Source organism: Microtus oregoni, unplaced genomic scaffold, assembly GCF_018167655.1.
Source record: "Microtus oregoni isolate MIOR12 unplaced genomic scaffold, Mior012 000069F_ref0000032, whole genome shotgun sequence".
NCBI classification, from domain to species: domain Eukaryota; kingdom Metazoa; phylum Chordata; class Mammalia; order Rodentia; family Cricetidae; genus Microtus; species Microtus oregoni.
In genome coordinates, this window is record NW_024543976.1 from 1,727,959 (window position 1) to 1,734,253 (window position 6,295).

Consider the following 6,295-nt stretch of genomic DNA (forward strand, 5'->3'; position numbering starts at 1 on the left):
CCACTGAAATCCTGAAGAGTCTATTACTGAAGAAAAATTAGTTGTGTCTGAACAATAATGATGGCTTAACTAAAAGAAGCCTGCTGACTTTCTGGTCCCCAGTGAGCTGAAAATCGAGCCTCTGCTTGTAAAAAGTAAACAGCAACCTGATCAACTGCACAAGAACAAAAGTAAACAGGGTTTAGGATTCAGCAATATAATAAAGAACTTTGGGGCAGTATCATCCACAGAGCCTAATATGCCTAAATCCCTAGGCATGGGACAATTGACAAAATGTAACAGTCACTAGAAAAAAAATATGCTAAAAAAAAAGACTTCAAAACTCTCTTGAAGTTGGAGTTAACAAATGCATTTATTTCTATTACTGTTTTTAAAAGACACAGAATGATAGCAATTTTTGACACTGGAGAATTTATTGTGAGAGACATGTTTGAAGAACCAAAAGCAAATGTTGAAGAAAATTGAAGAAAGCCTCTAGTATCTGCACAGTGACACTGAGAAACTTAACACAGAGTTAGATGATATTTTGTTGCTGTTATAAAAATCTATGAGGAAACTGACCTAAAGGGAGGAAGGTTTATTTTTAGCTTGTGGCATCATGGTCCATGGTTGCTCGGCTCTCTTGCTCTGGGGGTGTAATAAGGCAGAGCATCATGGCAAAGAGGGCATAGAGGAGTAGAGTCACCCACTTTATGTGGGTGGGTAGGGACAAGGTACATCTACATGTGTAGGCAGGGATCTTCAGCTAAGCTGGACCTCCTAGATTCTGTGACTTCTAATAATACTATTAGCTCAATAAATGAATTAGTCCATTGGTATGATCACAGTCCTCACGATCCAATCAATTCCCGAAAGCCCCATCTATCAACATCACATTAGAGAACAAACCTCCAATACATGAATTTTGGGGTGACATTCCATATACAAAAGTGGAGGTTCAAGAGAGAGAAACAACAGCTGCTGAAATACTTAAACTTAGTGAAACTCTTTAACTCACAGAAGCAGCAGCTCAGAAAATTCTAAAGAAATACAAGAAGGCAGGTTAAGTGTATCGTAATAAAATTATTCAAAGTCAAAAAGTCAAGAAACCAGGCGAAAATGTGGAATAAAGCAAGAAAATGATATATTACAAACAGGCAAGCAATGAGTTTACTAGTTGACACCAGTGCAATAGAAATAAAGGCAGACAGAAGATATTAAAATGTCACTTCAAAGGATTTGAAACAGGGACTGAAGAAAAGGCTCACTGGTTAAAAGGGCTTGCTCTTCTTACAGAGGGCCAGAGTTCAATTACCAGCATCCATACCCGTAGCTCACAACCTCCTGTAACTCCAGCTCCAAGGGATCCAATGTCATCTTCTGGCCTCACCTGGCACCTGTATACACACACACACACACACACACACACACACACACAGAGAGAGAGAGAGAGAAAGAGAGAGAGACAGATAGACAGACAGACAGAGACAGACAGAGATGAGAGAGAGACAGAGAGATGGAGAGAAAGAGACAGACAGACAGACAGAGAGACAGAGAGAACAAAAACAAGCCACTATAAATAATAACTCTATGTCCATAGAAACTGTCTTTCAAAGTTGAAGTATTATATTAGGACATTCCCATATGAACAGCAGATTTCATTGAGTACCAACATTTATTTCAAGATGTGTGGAAGGAAATCTTTCACAATTCAGAATATTATGCACTGTAATTTTATTTCAGACTGAAATAAAATGGTATAACAGAGACTCAATGGTACAACAAAGAAACAAAACCAGCACATATGGCGAATGTATAAACATAAATGAGTGTACAGAGGTGTTTGCATTTATCTTCAATTTTTATCCACTTTGGTTGAAGTTTCAACTTTTATCCAAAGTAATTAAAAATTAACTTCAAGTAGATTATGATAAATTAAAGATGCCTGTTGCAATCCCTAAAGCAATTCCTAAAAATAACTCAAATAAATGATGTAAAAAATGTCAGCAGCATGTATTTATGCTGACTTGATGCTTGACAAAAGCCCTTGATTGCCCATGAGTGATGGCTTCTCAATATTTAATATTAGGAAATTGTCTGCTATGGCTGCCAGATAAATTCTTTTTGAGAAACTACTATTATCCTGTTATTGATCACCAAAAGTGTATCTATTACTAAATGACACAAACCATTTGTGACCTGGAATGCTTTAAATGTGGTTCGAATATGTCATAAAACTGCTGTACTTGCAAGTTAAGTGCCTAGAACATGTTTTAGGGGAGCGCCCTGGAGGGGCCCATTACAGACACGAGTGGGTGGCTGCTATGGCTTCTATCCCTAGACAAATCTTAAAGAGTTGGCTAACCCCACAGTGGGTTGGTATCCTCATATGGTTAATAATGAAGATCACCAGTAAGCAGTAAATCTAGCATGGTAGAAGGCCATCTGAAGGGCATTTGCTTTGTGATCTACAGTTGTCTGGATGATGGCAAAGAAAGCGTCTGTCCACTCACTGGACAGACTTCAGGATGGTATGCAAGAAGGTATGAGGGAAACTGACTTGTGTACTCCTGATTTGTTTTAGGGATGGTTTATGTGCCCAATAGACATGACATGGCCACTCTTTCTTGTGTGACTCACTCTGCACTGTGGTAGGTAGACCTATTTATAGGCAATCTGGTATAAAATAGGAGCTATGTTAATGATATTGGAAGTAGACTTATTAGGCACCGTAACCATGCCAACAGGCAACCACAACCATAATAGACAGCTTTTCCATTACTCCATGGAGAGACTCAAAACTTAGCCCTAAACTAGATTGCCACTGCATCATACTATGCAAGATCACCAAGACCAGGACATGCAAGCCTGGGATCCCAGCTGCTTGTGAAGCTGAAGAAGTAGGATTATAAGTTTGAGGGTTTCTCAGGTGACAAAGTCTAGCTTGGACAACTTCGTGTGACCCTGTCTCAAAATTAGAACGACAAGGAAAGGGCTCAGGGATTTATGTCAGTGATGGAGTACTTGCCCAGAATTCATGACTCTGTAGGTTTGAAAGAAAGAAATTATGCTAGATAACGAGAATCTATATTTTAACATTCGATTAATTATGCCACAGAAACAGTCACTTTATTTTCAGTAGCTACACTGGCTGAGTATGGGCAGAAACAACCATCCATGAAAAATGATGTTTTTCTCCACAACTGAGGCTGACAAAAAGAATAATCTATGGGCACAAACACAAGTATTTAGAAGTAAATGTAACAGGCGTGCCATATCCACTTAGCAAATGTGACAGGCGTGCCACATCCACTTAGCAAATGTGACAGGCGTGCCATATCCACTTCGCAAATGTGACAGGCGTGCCATATCCACTTCGCAAATGTGACAGGCGTGCCATATCCACTTAGCAAATGAGCAGCAGTAGCTTTCTCCACTAACGCCCATGACCTCCCCAGTCAAAGCTAATTTTCCTTACAATTTCCTTCTTACAAAGGTCCTTTCCTGTGGAAGAGGCCTGAAGTAAACTGGAAAATAGTTAATAGCGCCTATAACATCAGTGCCACTATTATGCCAACAGACACATCTTGCCTGGCGTGCCGATAGGGTTAGTGTGTTGTGTTTATAATCAGGGTCATTGGTAACAATTCCTCACCAGATCTGATTAGAACCTTCTGTCGCTGTGAATGCTAGGCAACAGGAAGCGTGCCTCCAATACAGCTTCGGCGTTATATCTTCATGTCCTGTAACCTAAAGGTATGGATTGTCAGTTACAGGGTTTTACCATATAGTTATGGCGTGCAACCAACAGCAAGGACAATTGCCTGTCCTGTTAAGCCTCAGGGTTTCCCTGACCTACATCTCATGGAAGGTAGCCAACTCTTGGCACTGGGGTTTTCTTTCAGTAACCATGTGAGCCAGTGGGGCTGGCTGATGAGATGGAGGGATACACGCAGATGCTCTGAGGAACATTTCTGGGTGGAGGCAGTGGCATGGATCTTGAATATGGCTGTAGTTACAGTATAAAACTCACTGGCCTAAGCCCATTGGTCAGACTCTGAAGTTGCTGGGCTTCAGTGAAGTTGCCTAAAGCAGAGAAGTGAGTGAAGTTTCTGACAATGGACATATTAAATATTAAAGCTTGTGAGCTGCAACTACAGTGACCTTTCCACATTTTTTGCATATATTCAAATGATTATACTCCTTAAAAAAAGTGAGTGTGGATTCTGGGCCCATTAGCCCATTTGTCACATCATCACAGAGAAAGACAGGGAGATTATCCCTCACAGAGCAGGGTAGCAATCAGCTATAGGTAGCTCTGAGCACTTAGCTCACTGAGATGGCGAGGTTGAGATCTTTGCTCCTTCTTATGCCTGTGTTTTCAGAAGCGGTGATAGTTAACCAGTTCACATAGCAGCTCCATTCTTCTTATGAGTTCCTCTGAGGGACAAACTCTATATCTGAACTTATAGTGGCCACACACACACACATACACACACACACACACACACACACACACACAGAGAGAGAGAGAGAGAAAGAGAGAGAGAGAGAGAGAGAGAGAGAGAGAGAGAGGAATCATCAAGGCAACCCTTAACATGGTGATTTTGGGTTAGATAACTAACCACTTAGATCCTTTCCTGATGAAAGTTTCTATATACTAAATACCTTCCCTACAAGGGTGCATCTTAAATGCACTTTGTTGCATCTTCATCAGGAACAAGCCGAATGCATGTCTGCACCCACACATGTCCTTTGCATCAATGTGATCTGTCTCAAGGGAGTGTCATAAAAAGTTGGGGAAACAAATTGGTCGGTTAATTAAATGTAACACCTTTACACTCAGTCAACACAGCAAACCGCAAAGAGGCTTGAAGAGACAGGTGCAGCCTGCTCCTTGTGTGCAAACTCAGACACGCTCAGATCCCGTGAGCCTGATCCAGTGAAATCACCGAGGCCTCAGAGAACAGAAAAATAAAACACACGGACAGCGAGGAGGAGGACTCTTTGGCTCCAAAACTCACTGCCATTTGGAAAGTTCAATTTGAAATATAAAATAAAACTATGTTCCACTTGTAACTGACTGATTAATGGCTTCAGCCCATATGAACTGGGCAGGCAGCCGAAATGAGCATCTGTCACAAATCTCCAATTGCTCTCAGTAAAACACCCCATGGAAATTGACAATAGATTTACAGATGGCCTTTTCTCTAGACCATCTCACTCTCTACATTACCTTGCCTCTCAGCGTGCCGAGATATCTAGCTAATACTTTTCCAACAGTGTGACCACATTTTCCTGTCAAATAATCATGACTTTTTTTCCTAGGACTAAATGCTCTTGGAGTGGTCTCTAAAACCTGCCTGGAAGTGGCTTTAAGTTGAAGGTTCTTAACCTCTCTTCTTGGTGTGGTCCATTACGCAGGCAAATCCAGTTGATCTTGAGAGGCCACAAACTCTCTTTTTGTAAACTTCTAAATAAGTAAGAGAAGTGGGGATGAAGATTCCTGATGGTCTCTGTCGAAATAATAATGGGAACCTGAAGAAGTTTTTGCCTTTTTAAAATCAATGTAATTTGAAAGAAAAAAAGGTCTTGGTTTCATGTCTAAGTGTTGTTGTGTAATGAAAAAATAAATGTAAAAAAATATACATTCTAGCCTCCCTCTTCTTCTTCCAATAACCTATGACTTCAAAACATTACTATAATTTAAATTCTAGAATGTCATTCATATAACTGGAGCGTGAGTTATGTTCCACTTTGGGGTACTGTTTGGAAACCTTTAGAAAGGGGGCCTTACTGGAGAATACAGGTTGGTGGGCTAGATCTTATTGATTGAAGCCCCGTTCAGGTTCTGGCCCAGGCCCCTTGTCTTCTCTCTGGCCACTGAAACAAGGACAAGCCCTTTTGCAAGCCTATCACCATGAAGAGGAGCTGTCCTTGCCATAGTCAGAAGGACCTTTTCTGCCATGAAAATGTGAACTGAAGGAAATCCTTCTCCTAACTTCTTCAGTCAGGCATCTTGTCCCATCAGCAAGAAAACTAGGCTCAAGTGCACAGGCTGCAAGCAATTAGTCAGTCTCTTATTTTTTTGTGTGCCTCTTCCTTTCCATGGTTGTGAATATAACCCGCTTGGGGTGAGTAGTGAGTTCTGAAAGGCTTTGGGTACAATCAGCTACCCAGCTAAGTAGGATCACACTGAACATTATGTAAGAGCTGCAAGATTAAACTCCTTACTTTTTCTTGTATGGCACCTAATGTCTAGCACATGGTTAGCACCTCCAGTTCGGACAACAAGGATTTGTTAACAGAATTCAGG